The following is a 27,971-nucleotide window of genomic DNA, read 5'->3' on the forward strand; positions in this document are numbered from 1 at the left end:
GTCGTTGATTACGCATCTGGAATCAGATTTTGAAAATTCAGTATAGCGAATCCAATTATTGGCCCCAGAAACCACTGCGCAGAGTTTTTTTTACCGGATTTGATTAAATTTGAAATTTTCGTCCGCTACACCAGATCCTCCGTCTTGAATTTTTGAATTCTGATTTCAGATTCGTAATCAGCGATCCCAAAAACCACAGAATACTATCCTGTCACAAAAGTTGACCCAGCACAATAATGTGTGACTCAAAGGGTCAAACTGTTCGACTTTCCTAACAGCTGTAATTTCCTCGAGTGAATTTCGACCCGGCTAGGAACTGACGATATTCGACATAATATGGTCAGCTTAAACTTTGACCATTCGGAATTTCTAACCGCACCATCGAACTCGAAAACGAAGCCTCGAATAAGCTCAGTTCTAATTGGAACAGGACTCGGGAATGGATACGAACCTGTGGAAGGCGGGCGTGGCTCGATTCTGACTGCAGGAGTTACAGTTGCAGGTATTTCTTGCAGCCGGTGCAGACGGTGCACTGAACCCGTTGCAACCTGCGGAGCTGGTGGTGCAACAGGAAGACAAGGATGAGACGGCATCGTCCCGACCTAGCCTAACAACCTGGCTGCACATGTACTATTCATTTCCATACGGCCGATGAATGCGAGACGCCAGGCTTGCGTATCCCGATGCATTTATACCCACGCACGGAATGACGCAGACATGCAAACACCGCGAGGAATGCAAAGTACGGAAATCACGCGCGATAAGAATCTGGAAATATCACGTGCAGTCAACGCGTGCCGTGAAACGCACGCACTCTAATTCCAGGGGTCTGAGGAATTGTTATTCCTTTTTTTCATTTTCTTCCTGTGGTAATATTGTAAGCTTAAGGCGTGTACCCGTAACGCACAAAATTGCATACAAACATCGGATAATAAACTGATACAAATTGTATATCTGTGTATAATTGAGGCGATGGTGTATTTCCTTTGAGACGTGCAACACGAGTGGCAAAGTATATTTTCTCCGATTCTTACATCGAGCTTATTCTCAAAGGATTCGAACATCAAGTACGATTAATCCTTGGTTAAAATAGTTTTTAAGCCCAACTAGGAGTTTGATTTTACGGTTGAGTGGAGAAATTCGGAAATTTTCGTAATTTTTGCACAGAATTTTTGTAGATTGTTATACTTCTTTGAACATCATAGAATTCCTGCTTTAGAGAAATAATAAATTTCAGATTTTTCACAAGGCTTACCTATTCGTACAAAGTGTGAAATCGTCACAGAAATTCATAGGCCCACAATTCGTATATAAGACAAAATGTTAGGCGAGTTAAAAAATATCCAGTTTATACGCCCGAGAAAAAAGGCCAATGAAAATTCCCGGCTGTTTTCCGCAGCTCGCGCGTGTTTAACCCAGCAGGATTAGGAGTAAGACGCGTGTCCGAACTGTTGACGGCCGATTTTCCCCATTAATGACTTTGGAAGTGGATAATTAATTAAGCATTCGGTAACAGGACGTCGACGTCGTAGAGCTTGGCGCCCTCTCGGCGGCGTTTCGAGACTTCCGTTTTCGGGTATCCGATGCGCAAAGCATGACATCACCGCAATTCTCCTCTGCATCCATGCCAGGCCTGGCTTACCTTCAGTTTTAATGTTTCCTCGATGATGATGGTGATGATGATGATGATTATGACGAGGAAGGTCGAGACTGACCAGCGGTCACTGGCCGCCGGTACCTCCTCTTCCTGGCAGGCCTTCCTTCCTTCTTCTGGTACACATACATACCTGTAAAGCTGCACTTGTTCGACCGGCATCGTTATAAGTATAATAATTTACGCGGATATATTATGTTGGCGTAATGCGTGTCTACGCTGTGGAGATCCGCTGTTGCGAGTATTATATAAAGCTGGGACGTCGCAAGAAGAAGAAGGAAAAGAAAAAGATGGAGGAAACGGGAGAATCGTGACTCATCGCAAATAAAGCCGAAGGAAGATCGGGGATGTAAAGGATTGAAAGAAGAAACGAGGAATTGTCGTCCGTGACAATGACAATGAAATCTCATCGTACAGCGTATGTACGGTTTAATTACAGAACGCATCACGTCATACCGCTCAGACCGTAGCCTCAACATTTGTCAACAATCTATTTCTGACATTGTTTTATTTTAGTGGTATCATCTTATTATGTGTTACGTCTAGAATGACACGCGGTTCTATCGGCGTCGGATCTCTCGAGTACCAAACGGAAGTTTGTTATTACAGATGACGAATTAGAGGTGAAGGATCCATGACGAAACTGGTTCTTTTAAAAAAGTACGATAATGTACCAAATACTCTAGAAAGACTACGAAACACCGACGAGTAGTAGTAGTTTTTTTTTTTTTTTTTTTTTTTTTTATTGCATTTCGCACGCTTTGTCTGAAATATGAGGCTCAAGTTATCAACTTTTTTTTTTTTCAATAAATATTCTGCAACTTTGGAATTAGTTCGACGGAATCGAGTTCCCGTAATCTGAGTGCAAGTTTAACCGAATCCCAAAACTCTGAAATGACTGTTTTTGCTTTTTGTTCAAAACACACAGTTAAATTAATCTCACAATTTCCAACAAGAGAAAATATATGCATAAAATATAATTTAGTAATGATTGTAAATTGAGGTGTATTATAATAGTAAAAAAGTCAATGACGATTAATCTACGACGAGTAATGAGCTTTCGTGTTACGAGTAATGGTCTGTAACGACACCGCGTGATGAAAAAGATTAACCGACAAAAAATTCAATCAATATCTTTGCCAAACCTCGATCCTTCATGAATTATTCTTTAGGGCACGTTTTCGTGACCGCAGAGCGTATTCCCGACACGTGCCTAAATAGGTGTATAAAAAAGACCAGTTTCACATGTGAGATATATACCGTGTACATATACATATATATATATATATATATATGTTATATGTATGTATATACGTATGCAATATACATGACGAGTAAGAAATATAAGAACGCATCGAACTTTTATTCAGGATGCGTAGGGGGCAATGAATCTGCGGTGTATACTATGTGCGTATATAAGGCATTCCGCGCCAAATCAAACCTTGCCCTCTTGGATTTGGTCCGTGATTTTTTATATCGTTGCTCCAACTCTGTAGAGCACTAGGATATTTCTTCAGATTTTATCAAGCTTGTTTCATTCTTGATTTTTGAAAATCAACATTAGACGCGATACCTTACGTAAGATATAAAAATTTGTAAGCCTAGACCGAGAATTGGCTGGCGTTTGTTTCTACTGTTTTTTGTACTTTTTAAAGTAAAAAATGTCGACCGAATCAAAAGTAATAGTCGATCTTTGTGGATTGCTGCTTAAACGATTTTGTACATCATTCAAGTTTTTAAATTTTTACGTCCAAAGATACATTGGTCTCCATAAGTCATAAGCAAAACAAATATGCCGAACAAATATCTGAATATAAAAACTCGAGTACTTGTTTAGAGTTGATACAACAATACAAGAAATTAAACAAGGCTTTAACGTCGATCTATTCTTGCACGAGCATTAAATTTTCGCAACAGTTGCAAGAAAATATAGCAACAGTGATCGTAATGGGAAAGAATAGCAACGGATACAAGACTTTCCGGTAACAGCTAGAAAACTAATTTTCATTTTCTATCTAGGACTATATTTTTCGATTGTGGTAAGAAATGAAAGTAGTTGAAGACCGAGCGGGTCGATTTAGCGAGGAATGCTCGATAGGCGTACCAAGCCGCCGAAGTTAATGTGAAATTCGAACCTGACACGCGGCGGCGGTTTCGCAAAGCCCGGAGTAACAATGAGGCATTGACATTACGGCTCACCTTTTTGCCCAGGTAATTCGTAGACTAAAATTAATTGGTATTGACGTGTTTCCGCGGCGACGGCTGCAGGATACCGGCGGAATAATAGATTCGCCAATTGAATTCAAATACTGAAAGGACCCCCGTGTAGCACGTCGAGGAAGTCGTAGATCGTATCGCCTCGCTCCCTGGGTAAATTTGGTATTAGGTATCGATCGCTGGATCCTCTAGTTATAAATGCGTTCTTCGATTCTCCGTTGTCACGTACACGATATAACGGATTAGTTGTAACACAGTTTCTTCGACCCAAAATTTCGTGACCCTTGTTCAATTACGGGAATAACTGATTAAAATTTTTTCATTTTAACGCCATTCGGTGTTTCAAGCTACTCGTAAAATATTCTTTTGCGAAAAGATAAGAAATATAGGGAAAAAACGAATTGAAAACACAGTACGATAAAAGATTGTACATTATTATTATTATTATTATTATTATTATTATTATATATGTTGTTTTATTTAGGAATAGAAAATCATTGAATTTCTCTTACAGTTCATAATTCTAGTTATAGATCTTCGGTAATCTTTTCATCAATATTTTACATGTCCTCGTGAACTACACCCAGAAAATATGAATTATTATTCACCGTTACATAAATGTTGAAGAGAAGAAGTCCAATTTTCTTTTCTTTCTGATAAAATTCGTATCCGAATATTCTTTACAAGAACAGGTTTCAAATGTTGTACCGGTTTGGTGTATAAAACTTTTCAAGCCGAAACATGAATAAATAATGAAAAACGTTTTTTACGTTTTTCAAAAAATGCTATTTTTCCAATTCTTTTTTTTTTCATTCCGATCTGTATATTCGTCGCCATGATTATTGAAGCATTTCCATCACTCTCTCGTTTGGAATATTGGTGAAGATTTTTCAATGGCAGATTGAAACGCTGAATAAATAATCTTCAGTTTTGAGATAAACCGAAATAAATCGGATGGATTGAATTAAACAAAAGGTGATAAATAACATGTACCAGACATTGAGTAACGAGAGAGAATGGAAATGTGAAACGTTGTAAAAATATCAGGATATCCGTCGATAGCAGCTCGTTATTAATTTAGTTTTCCAGGATCGTCGAATACCGTAAAACCTTCCACACCCTCAGCTAGCTTGTGTACTTCTTTCCATACTTCTTCTCGACACCTGCACGCGACATTCTTATAACCTACGGAAAATGTACGCGCAAACCTCAGCTCTCAACTGTTCAAGCAATTCCCTGTCAGAAATATCAAATAATATCACACTCCTCGGTGAGATGAGAGAGATCTAAATACGGAAACGTGTCGAGAGAAATTCTTCTTTGGATAAATATTTTTATAGGCAAATATATACGTGCAGCGTTGAATGGACATATGTATACTAAGAAAAATAGTCAAAAATCATACAATATGTTTTCACGATTTATATTGTACATAAAATAAACCGTGAGTGAAGTCAAATTTCTATAAAAATTTTCACGAGATTACGTGTCTGTAAAAAACCCGCAATTTCGCGTCTGTTGAAAGAAATGTGAAAAGAAAGAAAAACAAACGGCTTTAGACTGGCCACGAGCCAATCCTCGAACTTCCCGTTCTTACACTGCAGGTTCCAAGTTCATAGAGAGGAGAAAAGAATAATATCCAATTCGAAGTTCGAACTACAAATTCAGACTCGTGATTGGCGATTTAAAAGCTTTCAGGTATCATATTACTTAAAAATATAATGATTTTTTTTATTTCGAACTTCTATAATGGATCCACCATTACAAATTTTGGAAGTCTGATCTAGGATTCGTTATCGGTAACCCAAAAAACAGCCATCTACCAATTTCTACCGAAATTGGAATATTTTTAGATTTTTTCCCACCATCTTGGATCGCCGTTTTCGATTTCGCAAACTGACTTCAGATTCGTGATCAGCCACCCAACAAACCGACGAGCATCAATTTTCATCAAAATCCAAATGTTTTTAGTTTTTTTTTTCATCTTATCGAACACGCCGAATTTAAATTTTACAAATCTGACCTGAGATTCGTGATTAGCAATCCAAAAAAACCTCTCGGTACCAATGTTCATTCAAATCCATTCATCCATTCTCAAGATATGATCACTTTTATTTGATTTCTTGGAATTTCGCTCTTCAAATAATTGAAAAAGTACCGGATCGATCAAAGCCAAAATCTAACCAGTTCTAAGTTTGAAAAAGCCGCGTCAATCAGGACGAAAATCATTGAATTCGGTAATTCATTCCCGAGATATCGTCGGATCAAAAAAATTGATCACATACGTAAGTAAAAACATACATACACACAGACGTCGCTCTGAAAATGACTGGAGGTGATTCTGTAAATTTAAAAACGTGGAGATTTAGTGAAAACTCAACTTTTCAATATCAGGGTAATTACAATAGCTTCCTTTTTTCTGTGAAAACAGAGAAACGGGAAGTAGAAAATAAAAAAATAACGTCAAACTTTCCGAATTGATTTTTGTGGGCATAAATCGAACGATGTAAGGCCGAAACCCGCGTTATATCCGGAAAAATCCATTTTCAATCCATAGCGCGTAAGTTTTCAGGGCCGGTAATACGTATAACGGGTGTTCGAACAGTTGGTGTATGCCGTATATTAAACGCCTATAGGTAACACGTACGTATACGTATACCTACGGGATTGAGTGGAAGTCGATACGCGGGCAACACGTCGCCCCTTGGGTATTTTGAATATATATTGGTTTTCAAACGCAAAGGAGCTGCAGAGGAAGGCATTGCTTTGCCTCCACCTGCCTACACGCGTCGCTACGGATGCCCACGTCTACCCATACAGACATTATACTCGTGCGATAGGATGACCGGAATAATACCTAGCGGCGTGCTATTAAGAGGACGCGTCCACCCCCGCAGCATTAAAATTTTACATTTTTTAATAACGATGCTTGAGAAGGAAAAAATATAACGAGCTGTGTACGCACGTTATTTAATTTCGAAAATCGAAAGTCAATTTTCTTTTTTTCTGATATTAAATCAGGTCAACTTATTATTGATCTAACGAATTTGTTACAATCAACGCTTTTGTGACTCAATTTTTACCGTATCTTATTCATTTGACGAAATGAATGACGAGAAAGCATTAAATTAATTCTAATTTTTTTATTCGCGCGATTATACGTGTATATTTCACTATAACTAGAACAAACATTCAAGTATAAAATTACCAGACGCGAGATGGATATTTGAATATTTTCTCAAGTGCAAGTGATATTTTTTTATCCAATGAAGTTATTACGGTTACACCGCATCGAAATAAGAGGGACGTAGGACGATAATTTCATACTTCTTCCGATTTTCACATAACATTTTGGATACGTGATGGGAGAAAGAAAATCGCAAATGAACGACCCGTCTGGGTGAATAAAATTACATTTTTTTTAAACAATATCTCAAGTTTCCTTCAACTACATCGTATAATAATGCATACCGACTACCCGGTTACTTGATTTTCATAAAAGTAACGACGACGGAATATTAGAAGAAAGAAAGTGGCCCATTCGAGGTTGAAAGCTCCTTATAATTCCCGATGCAGAATTTGCGGATAGTTATTCATTTTCTTTTCCTTATTTTTTTTTTCATTTCTTCTTCTTTCTTTCAAAAGAGAGTAGAAAACGTCGAAATAAAACCTGTTCGTTCGTTCACGTACCGAGCAAAAAGGTGCGGCGAAACCCTCGCGGCTTTTCAAGTCTGAAGGCCGATCCCCCGCCTCCATTATTCGCTAGCTCTCATTCTCTACTTCATTCATTCTACTCACCGCAGATACGCAAGTTGAATAAAATTAAGAGTGTGAAATAGCGAACAACAGGAATAAATAAAATTAGGTATAGAATATACCTCTAGATATATAATATAAGCTAGGAGAGTGTTCGGAAAAAAAGGCTGTAAGAATCATGTTTTATCGTAGAAACAAAATTTTAACGTTAATATTTCAGGTCAATATTTTCTAAATGAAAAAAACCAAAAAGTCCTCTTTTTCCAGACCGGCAATAAATCGAAAACGCTCTTCAAGGGCGATTGGCAGACAATTTTTCCTCCAAATTTCCCAATTATTTTGCTTCAGTTGCCAACAAAATTTGTAATAAAAATGACGGCCAACTTCTTCCCCGTTTCGCCTGACACTCTGTGGCCAGCATTAGAACCGATCACATGCGACGCGAGAAAGGCGGTAAAATTCACCGCAGGTTTAATACCACTTCAAAACTGATGTTGTCAATTTTATGACGTACCGAATGAAGAAATATTCGAGGAAACCTTCGGCCTTTTTCCTCGTCGCACATAAAATTCGTCCGTGAAATAATCGAGCCATGCCTCACATCATTGCCGTATTTCGTTCTTTGAATTGAGTAACGGACGTTAAAAATTTCAACAATTATCGAAATTACGCACAGCTATTATTTCATGGAAAAATAAAATAAAAAAAAAAACAAAAAAACAAGTCGCTTATACTTATATTTCAGCAGAATTGAGTAATTCAAGACTAACGAAGGTGTTACACCTCTGCAACGATACTCTTCAACTTCGATGGATGAAATTTAAAAATTTTTTTCGACAATACCACCCCCTAAAAAAATTCAACGAATTTAACTGAGAAGCGTGACGCACGGTTAATTGAATACCTTCATAATTAGTAACGTGAAAATCGACATCTAATTACGACTGAACTTCCGCTACGCTACGATTGAGTAAGTGGGTGGAAAAATTCCGTATTTCTTGCATTATTTCCTGGTATAATGGCTAATCCCAGAATTCGATGAAGAAGAAATGGATCTCAACGAGATAATTAAACTCCTCGATATCGATATCGGCATCGACTCGCCTGCACACCGCCTTGTCAAAAGAATTTCCAAAGTCACCGATAGAACATACCATTTCTATTACATATTTATATACATATATATAATATATAGATGAAGTTTTCTCCGCAGCCACGTCAATAAAATTTCCGCGTAATTTCTTTCCTCTTTCAGCGTAGCCGAGTGGCCGTTAATCGATAAAAGAAATAGGTTTAATGTGGCTCTCTTCTTTATTTCTTTCTTTCTTTCAGCCGTATTATTATAGAAAATAATTTCTTCCCGTTAAAGAAAGCACAAATTACAAGCGTATATGTACATGTATACCGGTATATATCAATGATTGTGTATATGTATGGGTGAAAATTACTCGCTAGATTTATCCCGGGGATTTTCTTCCACTTCGAGACCGGAGATGATGAGTTTTCACCTTCTGATCCCTTCGCAGACGCACGCTTCGAAGGAAACGAAGAGCTCGCGTGCGACGATTGAGAAGATGAGAAGTCGGTGCCTGAAGAAGCGTATTGTAGACACATCGTCCGATGACGCAACGATTCGCGAATGCGTATTTATTGTATCATTCACGTAGATAAAGAAAATATGCGAGAGGCGAATTGTGACTGGCTGAGACGTCGCTTTAATCACGAGTGACGAAGTTACTTTCGTACCGAGATAAGAAGTTTATTAGAGTTTAAGAAATACACGCGGATAAAGTGGCAAACGAGTTTAAGGTATCAGGATTCAAGGAGCTTTTCGACTTTGAAAAGCCAACCTAACTCTAGATTAATATTTTCCCCTGCAATTTGGGCAAAATTATTTTCAGCGTAACCGAGTAAAACAAAAGACGGTTAGACGAGTAAGTATCAAAAGAGGTAATTAAAATTCATACCTGACCGAGCGATTAAATTGTACAATATTTAAAGAAATATACAACTCATTACAGGCTAAGGCGTTTACGGTTATCTTTTCCCTTTTCATTTCCCGACATACTTACTCATTCATTCGTTCATTCGTACTTCTCGAATGCATTACGTATGCGGTGTAAATAAATATTACGCCAGGTACATGTGTCGTAGACACACAACGATCAGGCACGTTATTGGTATAAAACACACAAAGCGTGTGTCTGTGTAAGTCGGGTTAAGCAGCAGCGAGACATTTCGTATTCCATCGGCGCGGGTAAGTTAATCGAAGACCTTGAAGAGACCGGAAGTTGAGAGGGAGTCGCAGGAAGTTTACTTTTCGACAAGAACCACGTATGGTTATTATTACACACCCACGCTACCAACCCGAACCTACCTACTTGAAAATTCTTCGCCCAAGTCCGTCGGTCGTTCCTAATTATCCAACAATGGCTCGACTCCAGCCTGCATGGCAATGATTTTCCATTCCTTCCTTGAAAAGTTGGCAAAATACAGGAGTTCAGTTTTCGAATACCCCTCGTTTCGAGTCGTCGACGCGTCATTAGAGAGCTTTTGTCGGTGCGGAGAGGAGGAAAAAGATGAGTCTACGACAGGATACTATACAAAAATAACGGTCAATATGTTGACGATCTTGTGTGAAAAACCCCGCAGATTTCCTTTTTAACAAAATTAGTGAACGACGATGTCGTCTCGATTACAGTTGCGATTCTTCAGCTGATTGGACCTAATATTCGAAATCGTCGTACATCGTACGCGGAGCGAGTAAGCCGAGTCTCACGAATCGAAGTCACTACGCAAGTCGATGGATGAAAAAAGGGATGAAAAATAACGAAAGTAAAAATCAAGATAAACCGAGGATCGGAAGAACCGTTAATCGTCTACCCAACTCGAAAGTCCCTGCAGTTATTCGATTCACGTCAATAGCTGTGCACTTTAGTTAGGGAACTTTAATCATTAGAAAGGATTGATTGATCGAAAAATTATCCCCTGTCCGAAACATCTGTTTCACTTAACTAGCCTGCATCGGTAGGTTACGTATTTATATCGAACGAAGTTGGATCGTTAATTACTTCATCAGCAGGAGTACAATAAGACGTGTGTGATACTTTGGCATCGAACGTTTTTCAAGAAGCCAAAGAATACCTCGATGAGGGACGCCAGATTCTGACGGATCACGTGTAACCTTTGGAGTTGTTATTTGCAGGCGAACGGCAATTCTAATAAGAGAAAATAGCCCGCAACCCTGATTGTAAGTGCACAGCTATTTGCACGGGGTGGTGAAATACGTATGGGAGGTTCTGCGAGGCGCCCGACGAGGATGGCAAACATAATAATCTTTATACGAGCAGTGCCGCCGAGATGATCAACTATTATTTACCTCTCCTGGGGGTTAGAGCTCTTAGGAGAAGTGGCGATGAATATACGCGGCTGCACACACACACACACACACACGAACACACCGATCATCCGCGTCGGCGTAAACTCGCACATATTCACCTCCGGCATTCAGTCTCGCAGATTTCTTTGAAAAATTAACTTGAATACACCGCGTATTATGCTTTACGAGATTGAAATACGGTAGCATGGGCCTTATAAAATCTCTCCCCAACCGTATTTGCATTGCAAAATATTTTCACCGCATGGGTACAACACGCGAAGACTGCGTTTTGTAGGATGAAACGTTGTGGGTGAATTTATTTTGTCACGTGCTCGAGAAGAACAATCCATTTAGTTTTCACTTTCCTTAGGAAACTTCGTTCCGTTGTTCAGTTCCAATTTCTTATACCGCTGTACAACATCTGACGTCCAGTACAAGTGTAATTTTTTCTTTTCAAAAGTTAATTATATCAGATATCGTATAAAAGTCCACCAACTGGCGATCAGAAGTGTTTTCAAGAAAATAAGATCGCTCTGGTACATCGCCATTGCCACGGTCTTCGTGTTATAATCCAATTTACCCAAAAACTGCGTCGTTCGAACCATCCACTGGATTACAGTGACGGTATCAGATGTACGCGAAGACGGAATACGACAAGCGGAATGACCAATGATGTGAAATTTCCGTCCTCCAACCTCGGAAGCGGCGCGTCTTTCACGCCAACTTCCGCCTTCTTCCATCGCCATAATATAAAGTGGATAGAAAAGTGGAACAACGGTGGGTGTATGATCGATCCAAAGACATCGAGGAAAGGTTGTTATAGATATAAAGTTGTACCTTGGACCGCGGTACGTACACTCACCCTGCACTTGAGCATTCGCTGTAAAGTGAAAATAGGTCAGACATTGATAGGGTATAGGTTCGTGCCCTGTGGCGTTATTCGATATGTATACTTGAAAGTAATTCTACTATACGTATCCTCGTAAAGTTTTCTAATCGTCTCGAAGAACGTTCGTCGACTGTACACTACCAAGACTAGGATGGATCCGTGAGGTCGGTTTATACATGCCGTCGATTATCCGAGTGCAGTTTATCAGAAATGAATATTGATTCTCGGTCCTGGAGCACGGTGCCACTCGCAGGATAAAGAGGACAGACTCACGCGATGCAAAAAATGAACGCCTTGTAGATATATGTATAGGTGCGCTGGTACGATATCGGTAGAATCTTCTCCTAATATAGGTATACCTACCATTAAATTATCAGTATACTCGACAAAACACTTCCCTATAACCGTGAGCAGAGTTCATGGATTGAAAGTAATAAAAATAATGGTAGGTACCGTTGTAGAATGTGTAAAAGATATCATCGCATGCTCTGTAGAGCGCGGTGCATGATTGAAGAGTCACTGGCATTTAATTTCCTTGAAAAACGAAACTGGAAGATAAATTCATCTAGAATTGTTCACTGTCTGATCACGTACCTGACCACGACATCGTCTCGTACAAGTCGCGTGAATACGTAATACTAGAGGGACAAAAGTTATTTGCGAACATACAGTAATCGGGTCATGGTTATATGAGAGATGAGCTTGAATGAAGTTACGAAGTGCGGAGCCTCGTCAAGGTCACGAACAGAGAGTTGTGCGAGCTTTTCAACGTTATATAAACTTCTAGCTATGCCGAACATGTATCAAATCTGTCCATAGTAGATATAAAGTGACGGTTCTGGATACAGATTGCGTTACCGACACGTCATACGAATATTCTAGAAAAAGGTTTGTGTCTTGGCTAACAATAAGCGAAGTGTCGGTAACGGAATCTGTATCCAGAACCGGTAATCCTAAATATGTGCATCTACTATACACGAATGTATGTACAGGGGTTTATCAAAATTTCATAAGAAAATAACAAATAGTCGATCATCCAGCAAATTTAATCGAGGCACGATGTCTTATATTCGTGATTAATTATATGTTTCAGACTTTGTACTACCATGGATAACGCATGAAGGATAAATCGGTTCGGAAACTCGAATTTCTCGGCATGAAAATATCCGTAAGTCGATGAATTTCTTCACTTCACAATGACCCAAAAACGTATGATAAAAAAAGAAACAGCCCAAGTTCGATATCTGCGACAATCTATCCACGAATACACGGGAGTTTCATAAATCATCCCAAGAGATCTACGTATGTACGTACATTGACATAGATAGGTCGCGAAAAATCCCCGGCAACAACTCATGTCAGGAATTCTCGGATCGTATAATTGATCGCTAAAGTTATAATAAGAGCCAGTCGTGTATATATATATATATAATATCAGTGCGCACGTATTATATTATGCATAGGTTGTAATATTTCATTCGGCACTTAAAAAATAATTTGTATAAGGCAAATCTGTCACGAGGCGACCGCGTTTTTTCTGTAAACGTACGCAACACGACTGACTGTTCAAAAGTGGAGAAAGGGGGAAAAGTTTTACGGTCTTTTCTTCGTGGCTCCTCGCCGACTCTGTGCAAGCCTCTCTTGTACAAGAGTTGTATCTCGGATACGGGCGGGGCCGAGATTTGCTAACTCATACCCAACGCGGCTATACATAGATATCTAACATCTAAAGTGGCTTCTTTGCAGTCGGTCGTGCCCGAGTCTAGCGGCGAGGTAATGACCCGGGAATTATCACTCTCCTGGATGATAGTTATTATATATGAATTAGACTCGGGCGCTGAGCTGAATTTTCATAGGAACATGCAGAAAAGATTTGTCCGCGCAGAAATGATGATTGGAAGTAATAAAATAATACAAGTGCCTAAATAATTTCCTCCGTGTTATTTTTTCAAGACTCTGATATTTTTCATCTTACAACTAAACGAGTTATAATTATTATCTGAGTATCTTGTCGTTATCATTTTATTTTCGAAACTTTTATGTATTTTAGTCAAACATCGAAGACCCAAACCGACCAACTGAATTGACAAGATATTTTTCGGTTTTGTTAGGTTTATTTCATCAGTATACATAACATGTATCGTAAAGATGTGCCTAATCAATTGTTGGATGACTGTTAAAAATGTTGATACGTCAGACATTGAAGATATAAAAAATTGATAATATGTATACAATTATACACGAATTAAGGAGGTCACGTGATAGATATCAGTTCGAATCTTCATCTCTACGTGTTTGCTACACATTCCATATATAATTTCGAGATACATAAGAGCGTTCAGGGTGCAGTCTGGGTCTCGTACCTTATATAACACCGTAAATACGATTTTATCATGTGAAATTCCCCAAGGTAAAAACGGCGAGAAACTAAATTGCAAAACTAACGTTATTTCGCGGTAAAGCACGGCGTCTGTAATAAACTCAAAGTTGACCCGGATGTCCTCGCCTTTAACCGAATGTACTTCCGTGAATATTATACATAGGTATACACCCCTAGAATTTTCAACACCCTGTTTTCGCTCTCTCTCTCTCTCTCTCTCTCTCTCTCTACCGTTCTATCTCCGTTCTTAACGTTCAAATTCGATGCGATACCGCGAGTAAAAGTGTTTTCATAAAAATCCGCAGAAAATTGAATTATGCACTATATGGGTATACAATGTAACAAAAAAATGTGAATGCATACATTATACACACCGTAATGACAACACTTATTCACGTATTCGAATTTGAGCTCCCGTATGTATAAAGATCAGAATCTGTGAGGCGCAATTGCGCAGCTTTGAAATATCAATTGAATCAAACTGCAATTAATTATCAATAAACTGTCGGAGATCGGAGTGATTCCTCTGCAGGACGAGCGATGCAGATCCGTCATTGCAGGCATCGAGAGATAGGTTGCTCAACCTCGACGTATGTAGTAATCCCAGTAGGCTTGGTTGAATTTAATCCAATTTCCCCGGAGATATGATACGCGTCAGGCTTATTACAGAACTGCGCAAACTGCCAATGGAAGCTGGAATATAATACCGGCAACAGGTAGGCATCAATGGCCCAAGTCTCTGATTAATCGTCCAAACTCAATGGACAAAGTAAACTTTAAAAAAGGCGAGGCTTCTTCCCGCTTATCGATGTCGCGATTCCGTTTTAACTTCAAGACTCAGTCAATGCTTCTGTATAACTTGAGCGAAGAAATTGATATCGGTAGGTATTTACATACACACATTCAATCCCGAAACGAAAATATTGTAGAATTCGTTCCAACTGTCAAACTCGTGTTTTTGTTTTTTTTATTTTATCAATCCTTGCGGGTTCGCTGGAAAAAATGTCGAATAAAATGGCCTGAATAATTCTGGGATACTCTTTAACTGTTATATTCTAAGGAAAATTACTTATCTTTGACAAAGTGAAATTTTGAATATGAAAAAAGAAGTCATTGACCAAAAAAATAGCGGAAAATAGATCGTTCTACTCAAAAAATCATAACTCACTGGACTGTCAGCGTTTTGAGATGATAATTGAATGCGCAACTCTCAAGACAGATATTTAGAACAAAAAGAAAAAGGTGTTCATTTCAGTGAGTGAAGTTGAATTTTTGAAAAAAATAATGAATTAACGATTTTTACGATACTTCGTTACTTATCCTGGATCAAATCAGATTATTTCGAATATTTTAAATTGATGAATTCTCTGTACACAGTGTGACATATTTCTCCTTTTGAAATTCGCTGAAAGTGGAAAATGGCGATTTTATAATAATGTACCTGAATCTCCATCTACGTACAATACAACTAGCTAGCTGATTTAAATACGTTAATGGTATTTTCACGGTTCGAGTATATCTGTACCGTGTCTTCACCCTCCTCCTGTATTGTCTCAACTTTCAAGATTACCTATGCATTTAAACCCATTATCTCGCCGAACAGTGCAACGCGTTTTTCCCGCGATTCTTTCTCATCCTATTTTTGTTCCGTAAATTTCATTAATTTTTTTCAACCACGCGACATTTCCACACCGGCTTCAGCACTAAACCCTGGCGCCAGGATGGCCTGTGAAAATTGAATTTATGTAAAACTTGGTTAACGATTCGTTTATTATTTCTCTTCACGTTTCTGCGAAACAACAATTGTACAATTCGCTTACAAGCAATGACGTATTTCCACTAGTACCGCAGCACGTAGAACCTGAGGTGTAACCTAAACACACACGATATCTGTACTCCGCACGTATCGAATTAAGAAAAAAAAAAAAGAGGGAAGAGGGAATAGAGAGGGGGGAGGAAAAAAGAACCGGTAATACGGGTTAAATCTTGAATGTCCGCGGTTGGAAAACAAGTTTCGTTTAAAGTTTCTACACGTGAATAGCGGACAGTCGTTAATTCGAGATGAAACGACTCGCGTATAGCTGTAATCAACGAGGAATGAAGGACAAGTGGATATCGGAGAGTACGTATTGTAAATGTTTACTGCTGATTCTGACGGGGATATCAGGGCGCATTGCAGTCTCTCGTCTAACCGAGTGAAACTCTCGTAGGTGAGTTGGTGCGAGAACCTGATACCAGGATTAAATTCAACGTTTGCAAAACGCAAGCTCGCAAGCACGCGCATAGAGTATTATCAGCATCTGGTTTCCAAAGAATTGATCACAGAGTATCTGTAAACCGATCTTGGCGATATTTACATTCGATAAATTTTTGAGACAAAAAAAGTTTAAGCTTCGAATAATTGTGATAAAAAAAAATTATTAGAATGCGAAACCTTACATTTTTATAATCGAAACGTCCTTTACGAAATGAAGTAAATAAAATATGTAACAATGATCCAGGAATTTTGCGAGAATTATGGGTGACTAAAAAATTTTAAGACGAGGAATTTCTCGCAAAATGTATTAAATACGACGCTTAATACTCCAGATGCCTCTTATCTTTGAATTAATTACCGCTTATCTCTAACTTGTAATTACACACCCGTGAATTTTAAATTTCGTTTTATCACCTTGACTGTTACTTCAAGTTTTTTCTGTTAAATTCGTGATTCTAGTAAGCAGTTATAATTCCTTATTGATATTGATAAAGATGAAGGAAAGGAATTATGAGAAACGATTTATAATCTTCTCTTTCGTGTATCGAATATTATTTTGATAACAAACCGGATCGTGACGGAAAGCTTAGAAATGTTGGAAAACTTGAAACCTTAAAATATCAACAAATCAAACCTCTCGAAAAACATTCGATGAAACGATGAGAATGAATTCCGATGGAAGAAGAAAGTAATCGCAAGAAAAAGTGGTTTAGGTATAAAACTACACGTCAAATCCATCTGCCGTTAATTTTTATTGATCACGTTCACGGTTCACTCTATCAAGGATATGAAATAAAAGAAATCCAAGTCTAATTTCCGATTAGTTCTAGAGAAGAAACGATCCGCGGTAAAGAATACCGGGGTGTAAAAAAAATCGTGTTGGTCCCTACGAAAGGAGAAAAACCGTGCGCATGTAAGAAAGAAAAATGAAAAGAAAAGATGGAAAACGAAAGAAAAAAAAAAAAACCGTCACGATATCCCGCGAGGCGAAACGCCGCATCGGAGAGACGGTAAAAACTCAACTGCGTGCTTTTTATCTCGAGGGATCAATGGATAGGCAAATACCAAGAGGGGAACTTGGCGGTTTTATACTTGTTAGCAAAAGGCCCGACAGTATCCTCGCCCTGCCGTTCTCTTATCGAGAGAGTGTCGCCTCGCAGATTTATCGTTGCACATAGATTCGCGATAGAATTTCTCCCTCCGGCAGTGCAGCTTAAAACAATGCAACAAAAGTGTCGTTTCGGATGAAAATATTTGCTTGTAACCGCGTTCCAAGCCGTTGATATTTCATAAAAATTGTTCAATTTTTTTAAAAACATTACGTGCAAAAATAAAGAAGGACATTTCTTACCGTTTTGTATGTAAAGTATTAATGACAAAAAGAAAAATGAAAAAAGGGGAAACGAAGAGGAAAGAAAAAAAAAAAAAAAATCGGCGATTCGCTCGGGCTGCACGAGCATCAAGGTGGGGCAGAAAAAAAGTATTGAAAGCTATTCATATATCTTTATCGTTCACTTCCTGCTTCCGTTTTATATGATAAATCGTCAAGTTTCTTATACCACCCGCGGGATAAGCTTCTATATCTTATACACGCCTCGGTTCTAGTTTGAACCGAATATAACAGAGCAGACTGAAAAATTGTCCTCTATCGGTAAATTTCTTCTACGTAAGATTAAACGGAAGGAATAAAAAATTTACTTTTTACACCGTTGATTTATCAACAACGTCAAAGACAATTTCGTGATATTGTTTAATATTCAGTTAACAAATATTTAAAAGTACCCTTGGAGTTAATGCAGAAATTATCATATCTAAAAAATGATTAATGAAGCTATCGAACGGAATATAATAAACAATTATGGTGTTATTTTTGATATTATATGACCGAAAGACTACACAAAACGAGGTTAAAAACTTTAAGGAGTAACAAGAAGATGTGCGCGCAGCACCTGCCTTTTAGGACTGTTGTTCAGAGATACATCTTTCGGTTCCGAAAGAGTTGATAAAAAAAAAAAAAGATGAAAGAATACACACGGTACATTGTAAAAGAGTGCCGCGCCTCTGTGTTCGCCCTGATCCCATAAGGATCCTACACCACGGTCATCACCTGCCGCACACCTGTCTTTGCCCCTGCAGCGTGTGCCCAATTTTATCATACATACATATATACATATATATACACCGCATTCCGTAGGACGAAAATGAAAAAGGAGAAAGAAAGGAAGAGAAAGAAAAAGAGAAAGAAGCTGTGGTAATTTTATGTAAGAAACTAATTTACACCCTAAAGAAGAAACTAAAAAACCTGATTTAGCCCGTGTGAATTAAAAGGATATGTAATTGAGGGAGAAAATTAAAAGGGACGGGTTTGCAGTTCCGAATTTGAAAAGAATTATTTGTTGGCGAAACTTGAATTGAAGAAATCAAACTTGGAAGAAACAACAAAGTTTCGAATGGTCCGAAACCCGAAGCTCAGAATTCCGAAACTTCAAATTACGGCAGAGCAAAATTTCGAAACGTAAAATTCCGATGGAAGAAAATTCCGAAAAATCAAGTTTCGATAAAGTAAAATTCCGAAAGTTAAAATATAATCACACAGCCTAATTTACTCAACGAGTGGGTGTAAAAAATCAGAAAAACCGAAAATCAAAATGAATAGGATTCCGAAAATAAAAATATCGAAATTCCAAAACAAAGAAAGATCAAAGTTGTGAAATTTCATCAAGCCAGAAATTCACAGAACTGACAATCTTCGATCGTTCGGAATTTTGATGTTTCAAATCTTTAAATTTTCTCATTTTCGCATTTTCGGAACTTTCGAAACTTGGAAACTTCGACGCTTTGTCAAAGTTTGATTTTTTTACTCCAACTTTCACCACGAAAAAATTTGAAATTTGGTGCTTTCCGAACTTTTCAAATTTGAAATTTCAACCCCGCCCTAATTAAGAAAGCTTGTAAATGGTTGTAACGAAAAATCGTTAATACAAAACCGAAAAAAACAAACTAATTTATCTTCACGGCACAGTTGATTTCACTGTGGAATTTCTTTTTTACCTTCAACTTTCGCTCAGAGCACTTTTTCATTCTCTTCTTCGACTAACGTCTGATTATAACAAGTGCAAAATGTTGACCAAACTTTAAATTTTACGTATACAAGTATAGGTACATGTATTGTAAAGGAAGAAACTTACCGAGTCTTTTCTTCCCAAGTTTGAAGCAGGTGTATTAGACCAGAATGTTGCATAGAAGTTTCGGGTAAACATATAATCAACATACTCCGTCTCCCGAGGCAAATAACTCGAGGCTAAGAAGGATGGAAGTTCAGGAGAGACGCCACTCGACGCGTAGATTTACCTATCTCAACGTGTGCATACGTGTATTTACTTTACCACAAGTATATGCGTCCATACATACCCATGCAATATGTATGTACATGCATATACGTGCAGCAATTGTTTGAACCCGAGCCCCGAGGGCAGGCGTTACTTTATGCACCCATTTGCATTATAGGTATGTGCGTACATGCATTCATACATGCGTACATAAGACACTGAAATTTATTCAAATGTGCAGACTAGGTACGCGAATGTCTAAAATCGGAACACTGAATTATGGAATGAATCGTATTATTTCAAGTGAAAAATTGTAGTCGTAGTTAAAAGTGAAGAAAAAAAATGATCCTGCACGCGATCATGCCTTTACACGTAATGTGTTGAATTATATTGGAATCAAGTCGAGTCAGCTCCTCGGTTTCATATTCGATGGGAGAGGCGGCTCGAAGTGCGATTTTCAGGTAAATGAAGAAAAAAATAAAGCGAAAAAAAGATAGCAAGCGATCAAAGTAAGTGTGTGATAATCGCGGTTCCGAAAGAGGCTTTGATAAAAAGCTTGAAACATTTTAATTGCCATCGTGCATGGCGCTGTTTGAGGGAGATATGATGTTAAACGAGATTGGCTGCCTGCGTGAACCAATTAGGGGAGAGGCTGCAGGTTTTAATTTTAAAAAACCGATAGCTTTCATTTTACGTGCCTTAATAAAAAGCCTCTGATAAGATATTTATGAATACAAAGCGAATTAAAGCCGTCTATCAGCCGTTGATAATTAATCGATGCTACGTCTTTTTGTGACAGTATTATTACGATACTCAAAAATTTTCACAAGCCGTATTAATAAAATTGGAAAATTTTTAACGTACAGCTTGAACGGTCTGAGATCGTACCTATTTTTAGGAGTTTTTTTCCAAAGAATATGAAAACATTTAGAACAATTTGATATTGAGGGCTTTGTTATTTATAGTATCGGGAACATTTTAGAATAATTATTATGAAAAAATGTTCGTATTGAAATTCCAAAATCTAGCTGCGAGCTCGAATCGATAAACAAGTCTCAAAGAGCGGTGTCAAAATTTCAAATCGATCGGATAAAAATTTACCGAGGAATCTGTGCCACCGGATTGAAAACGTGGTCGTTCACTGCTTATGCGCTTCATACCGTCATTTTGTTATTAATATAAATGAAAAAAAAATTCTAAAATATTCTAAAACTATAAATAACAAAGCCTTCAAACTCAAATTCCTCCGAGTGTTTTCATTCCCTTTAAGAAATAGAATCCAATTATATTGAACGTACAGGTAATCAACGGAAGTGAAATTTTGAATCAGAATTTGCGTCGATTCAAAATCACGTTCATTTTGTGTTACTTCTATCGAATCAACGATTCGGCGTTCGGTAAAACGATTTATAATCGATATTCGATAGAACCCATCTACTTTCGATCGATGAGCAGACCGAGAAGAAAAGAGCATCACACTCTCGGTAAAAGCACCTTGCACCGCAGCAGGTATATAAGATCTCTAATAAACCGGTCCCTTTCTTTTACTGTTCGAGCAACGAGGGGTTAATCGCGACAATCTCGCCTCGACATAGCAAACAGCGCCCTCAATCAGTGCCTTTTTCCTAAATCTTCGCTCGGTGGAAATGGCCGGAAAGGCTAAGAAAAAGAAGAGGAAGAAGAGGAAGAAGAAGAGTCAGGGCGATGTGATGACGGAAACGGTGGAGGGTAAATCCAATCTAAAGAATTCAGACGGACGGACGTCCGTCTATAAAAAAGTGATTGAAACGTACAGAAATCCAAACACTGACAGATCTATCTCATTTAACATCAATCACGTCCACGCTTCTCGCCGATTCTCTGTATAATACCTACGTATGTGTATGTATACATGTATACCTATGTGTCCGTATACATAGCATACGTATAGGATAACCCTGGATGGGTTTTCACCATGGATCAAAACCTCATTCGTCTCTCTGAACCCACGAGCGATTATCACCTAATCACCAATTTCTTTCCATAATTAGCTTTCGCAAATTAATGGCGATTATTAGAACAATTTGTTAACTCTAACGTGTAGTGTTAAAGCTTGTACGAATAAGAAATTAAATACCTACGGTACGTTGAATCGGGATAGAAAGAAGACTATATTTGTTTCTGTAAATTGACGTGGTAATCGGTATTGAATTTCATATTTTCTTGGGGAAAACATGTAGTTTTGGTGAAAACGAAAGATGCGCGTGGGACTTTGGTACAAAGTGTACGTCAGGAAGTTGGTTGGCCACAAATAGATTCTACTGTTTGTTAATTTCATTACGAGATGGTAACGTACGTTTCGTATTAATCAAACAATGATTTCCGTAAGCTGTACGAAGATCTATTTGGAACTAAAATAAATTATAACATACCGGAATTACTAACGAAAGTTTATTATTTATTATATTTTAATATTATTCAAAACCTGGCAGATTTGTTTGATTTTATTCTACCAGAAACGGCTCGTTTTATTCAGAAGACCATTCTCTAGAAATTCATTGTAAAACTTTTTTTTTACTATCTCGGTGTCGTCAAATATTTGATTTAACAACATTGATGAAATGTTGATGAAAAATCAAATCCGTTTCAGTGACTTTTTAGCAAATGATCATCCGAATAAAACGAACCACTACGAAATGAAATAAAACAAATATCCTAAAATTTTCAGCAAGTCTGATGCGATTTGGAACGAACTATCAATATCTGAACTTTTCTTATTAATCCAGTATTTATCGGTTTTCAATTTTTCAAGAGATCTTCAGAGATTAGGAATAATACAACTCGATAAGCACTCAATGTACGATTGTATCGTAACGGAATTGATAAAGGGTATCGATTTTTGGCCAACGGACTAACTGATCTCAGAGATCCAGGAATCAAATGCTAGTTGAAATTTTATCCTTTTGCAATCACTTTCCCTCTCAACTCTCTTTCTCTCTCTCTCTCTCTCTCTCTCTCTTTATCGATCACCCAATGGAAGAAAGCTCCATACGTCTGCAGAAGCGTATATTATATTTACACAAGTCACGAAGCGCTTTCTTTTCTCATAGACAGATCTAATTCGTGCCAAAGTAAAAAGCTCTTCGTTGCAACATAGGCATAATAATATGGGGCGTCGGGATGCGGATGCAACGAAGTGCGGCTGCAAGTAGAGCAGGGTAGGTATACTTACCGTTTGATATTCCGTAGGTAAACCTTCACAGAGTGCAAGTTTTAAAAGAGCCGCCTTTAGCCTCGTATCTGCTGGATATCAGGCAGCTTTTGGCGGCGCGGCGCGCTTTTAGATACAACGTATAAAGTAGAGTCAAACGTAGACTGCACCTATCGCATATTGCAAGCTTCACACAAAGTGCGCCAGTTGCTGTCACGTAAGTTTCTTTCTACGCTTTTGCAAACACGGAAAGTAAGATCGCGATTTCATAAAAATTGATCGACGTACCCTTGGCACATGATTTTTTGGGTAATTATCGAGCTTGAAATTGGCTGCAGGTGTAAAAATTGCTCGATCACTCGGTTTATACGATTCGAAAATTGAAAAAACTGAATTCTTAAACAATATTTAACCGAACCGACGTATCGTGCAGATTCTTTGAGTTATTCAATTCAAATACTAGCTAAGAACAAGCGAACTCGAATATTTTCTAGATCGAGGATCAAGGATCAAGGGTATCTGATCCGCAACCGATTTGGCTGATCGATTACATTCAATACACCAAAAGTGACGGGCGCTGTATCGAATCTGTGCCACCGCGAAAGTTACGAGTTAGGTATGATTGATCGGTCAGGATTGCTCTTGCGGAGCGATATACCAACACTATCCACGTGGTTCGACAGCCAAAGGGATTCTAGAATTCTAATGTTCAAGTAGGTTGTGAAAATGAAAGAAAGGGAAACGCTAAAAAATCACCGTGGAACAAGTAATTCGGTAACGTCCTGCAAACATCGATGATGTGTAAAAAGTATGAAAAGAATAAAAAAAAAGAAGGGATATAAATTATTAGAGACAATAGAGCGGATTCTAAGTTTATCTAAGTTTTTTTGAAATTCTCACTTCTCAGACAGCAAAAGTAAGAAAAAAAACGGAGATTCAAACATGATCGAATTCCAACTAATGATAAGTTAGATTGTAAATAATTTCAAAAGTTTACTTCATTCTGTCGTTTTTCGATGCCAATATTAAGATTCCAACGGTATTCCAGTTTCAATAAATTTTTAACCTCACTAGAATTGATCGTGAATGAAATCACTGAAAATTAACGTTGAGATAAATTCTTTAATCTGTACATCTGTTACGATAATAATAATCTAACGTATTTTAATAGGCATACCGTTAAATTTAAAGTCCACTTCATACAACTTGTACATAATTTACATTCACCGACAAAATGATTCTTGACCAATCAATGTTGAATTTTTGTATTATTATTTACAAGAGGAGTCGACAAAATTATGGTACATAAAAGTTTCATATGAATATAATTCTACAGAAATAAACTTAACGTACTTCAATCAACGGGACCTTCAATTTTAGTTCACCTTCGAAAGAAGAGAATATTTTTATAAAATTCAGTTCATTTCAAACTTCGATTTTACAAAATTCTCTTTTTTAATTACCAAGTTTTCAAGCGATCCGTATGCCCGATAGATCCTTAAAGAAAATGGAAAAGAAACTGGAACAACTAAAAAAACCAATATTCTAGCTCATCTCTCAAGCAATGTTTAAATGAAATTCAATTCATTTCAAATTTCGATTTTACAAAATTCTTTTCTTTGTTTAGTAATTTTTCACCCAATCTGTACGCCCGATGGATCCTTAAAAAAATAATGGAACGGAAACGATGAAAACTAGAAAGGCAATATTCCAGTCCGACCCCATTCTTTAACAACTAATTCATCATCGTCTCGTTTCCGGCCATCAAATAGCGAATCTCCATTTCCTGAGGGCCGTCTCAAGTTGTCGCAACAGCGCCGAATCGGCAACGCGACACCTCCGCTTTTCTACAGAGACACCTTACACCCGACATTTTATGACCCATAGCCTTTTCCTTCCGTAAGGTGTACCTCGTTTCACGGACACGTTTCAGAGGTGCAGCTTACCCACACACGCATTCACACATACGTACAGGTATATGCATGTCCCACGTGAAATTCACCCACCCATGGTGGGATACATGTACGTACGTGAAAACGTGGGTCCCGCATCGACACAGACTTCCCATAAGATCCCGTCGCGTTTGCCACGCTGGCGCGAGTTGCGTGGGACGGAAAGGCGACACCTGTTCTCTGGTTGGATGCGTGGAAGTTGGAATATAGCGTGGAATAGAGAGTTTCGGATTTTCGAACGCATGCCGCTTCCCCCTTTACCTCGTACTCGCAACCCCCGGGGTGATGTTCAGGTTTACAATCGGGCATACAGATCTCAGGACACATCTCAAGACGTGATTCGTTCTCGTTCTACCGTAAACGAGAGCAAATGCAAAAAAAACGAGCAATTATTTTACGTAGACATAAACGCGATGATCGCTTTGTTTCAAAGAGAAAATTTGCCACACTCAACTACAGCAATCGCGACGAAATTGTACGAACGGAAACGTTGGGATAGAATTTTCGCAGAAATTTGAAAATTTCTTTACATACCTGATGCAAGATTTTTCCAAATTATTGATTTTAAAAATTGTAAATGATTCGAATCGATTTGAGTAATTTTGAAAATAAAACTTAGTGCCTTTGAGGGTCGGAACAATGATATAAAAAATCTCGAGCCGAATCAGAGAAGTCCAGGGTCAGACCCAGGTTGAATTGGCACGGAATGCCCCATATGTAAGCTTGTAAAAAATGCGGGCAATGGAAGGGAAGACGGGGCGGCGCCCCGGTAACGTCCCAAGTAGACTATACGCCGGTCTATTACCGGTTCGCAATGGCGAATTGGGCTGGCGCATCGGTCGATGTTTCCGGTTCCGGTTACCCACTGTAGGGGAATTCGCTCGTAATGCCGCCCGATAAGCTGAACGCAAACCCCCGTGTAAGTCGCACCTCATGCAAAGACCATTTTCAAGCCAAGGAAAAGCTTTACTCAAAATCCGTGCGTGAGAAGCGCGTAGTTAAAAAAACGGGGAATTTAGTGTATCTGTTTCGACAACTCTTTTCTGACCGAATCGAAGGCCTAGCTTTACGTACAAACTGTAAAGCATCGTTGTATTTTACTCGTGGTCAAAGGATCTCGTGTGGTTAGAAAATAAATTTATCCAAGTACAAATAATAGGTTAAAAAACAAAACTGCACAGGTTGGAAATGGAAAGTGATGGAAAAAAAAATATGATAGAGAAATAACAGAAAGTAGGGCAATTTTTCTCTTTAAATAAGTTTCGTTTTAAAGATTGAGGTTAAAACCGCAATCCGAGTAGTGAAATAAACCTACGATCTATAATTGTGAGTGAATCAGATATTGTTAAAGAATTTTCAACACGCTTTGCAAAACGGTACAATTTTTCTTTTCCAATTTCAAACTAGAATAAATATCTCTGTAAGAAAAAAAAAAAAAAAAATAAGGATAAACAAACTTGGACAATTTATTTAAAAACTCTTTGCAATGCTTGTGGGAAAATCCAACAAGCACGCAAGTTTTCAAGATACGAAAAAGTCTGAGTCTGCACTCCGGGTGTTTGTTGATTATTATTCTCGGTGCAGTGCTGCGGCAAGAAAGAGGGAGGAAGGGAGTCGACTGTCCGGGGCGACGACCCTCGGCGATGGCTAACAATGATTTAAATTTTGCTCAGTCCTCGTTGCCGAAGCGGCTATAAGGGGGCCCCGATCTTTCCGATAAACGAGCCGGCGCGGCGCTCCCTCTAAGTTCCTCACATCTCGCAGGTAGATGCATAAGTGTAAAGCGTATGCATACCTCTATGTATGGTCGAACTCTGATCTTTGAATGCGGGTGGAGTGGCCGATTGCGAACGCGTCACCCGGTATAAAGTAGAGAACGTTAATTTGATAATTATAGGTGAAATGGTGTAACTTATCAGGTGCGGGACTGCAAAATTACGAGCCTCAAGCCGAGATAAGAACTTGAAGATTTTGTTTTTCAACTTTCGTTACACGGCATGCCGGGACGATCTCTTGAAACTTGAAAATCAACCGCGCATGCGCCAGATAATTCAGTCTCATTGGTCGGCGAAATTTTCCCGACGCAGGCGGGCCAACGTCCGCAAAATGTGTACGTTTGAATTTTCAAAGAGCATAAGCATTAAATTCCCACCGTTCTTTGAAGAGTCAACTTTCCGACCCGATAACAAATGATTTCCAAACATTTCCGAGTCACTGACTCGATTGTTCGAGATTCTAACCTCGAAAATTCGCGTCAACCACATCGCCGGCAGAAATAGTTTGGCAGCTGAAAACTCGGGGTGGCCAGCCTGCGCGAAGAGCCGATAAAACTCGCGCATGCGCGGTTGATTCTCAAGTTTAAAGAGATTGTCCCGGTGTAAAGAAAAACGATGGAATGAGAAATGAAATCAAGTTGCACGTGCCTGCAGTTCGTATAACTTTTGAAAGCCGCGGTGAGCGCACCAGACCGTGGTTTCGTACATATATACGTCTACGCATATACCATAACACAAAACTGGGAATGGGGAAGGCAGGGGGAACAGGCGGGGTCCGGGACTCCCGGCACTTCGGAACTGTCCCCAAAAGCCAGTGATGGATGTTGGCTTAATAACACGCCCACATCAGCATCCACTTTAGGCCAACCACGTGAAATATCCCCCTTGGGATACGACGACGTTGGCGTCAAGACGACGTTGCTCTCGACGAGACGAGACGCGAGGCAGCCAAATTTTTGATAAATAAAAAGAGAGAAAAATGAAATGACTGGTCGGCTTGAACTCGGCTCCCACCGTTTTTCATACGCGTACTGAAAATTGTACTTTTCATACTGCCTGTAAATATATACGTGATTCTTTGATTGGAGGAAATAATTTATTTCACTGGTTGAAAGTAAGAAAAATAATAAAACTTTTTTACGGTGTGTACAGTGAGTCATTTTTACCAAATTGCAAAACTTCTTGCTAATTTT

The 27,971-nt window shown here is 38.6% G+C and overlaps 2 protein-coding genes across 9 annotated transcripts in view; one reads left to right on the forward strand and one right to left on the reverse strand.

The window, feature by feature from the left end:
* LOC124183446 overlaps window positions 1-27,971 on the reverse strand; it is a 114,060-nt gene that overhangs the window by 73,129 nt on the left and 12,960 nt on the right. The gene's annotated exons all lie outside the window — the stretch shown is intronic.
* Window positions 1-27,971, forward strand: part of LOC124183431 (leucine-rich repeat-containing protein 15-like) — a 117,996-nt gene that overhangs the window by 55,411 nt on the left and 34,614 nt on the right. For 5 of the 7 annotated variants that reach the window (XR_006870978.1, XM_046571919.1, XM_046571917.1 and 2 more), the window contains exon 3: window positions 12,989-13,063. The exons of the other annotated variants lie outside the window; for them this stretch is intronic. The gene's annotated coding sequence lies outside the window, so the exon portion shown is untranslated. The remainder of the gene's footprint in view (window positions 1-12,988; window positions 13,064-27,971) is intronic. 7 annotated transcript variants of the gene reach the window in all.

This window comes from Neodiprion fabricii, chromosome 5, assembly GCF_021155785.1.
Source record: "Neodiprion fabricii isolate iyNeoFabr1 chromosome 5, iyNeoFabr1.1, whole genome shotgun sequence".
Lineage (NCBI taxonomy): Eukaryota > Metazoa > Arthropoda > Insecta > Hymenoptera > Diprionidae > Neodiprion > Neodiprion fabricii.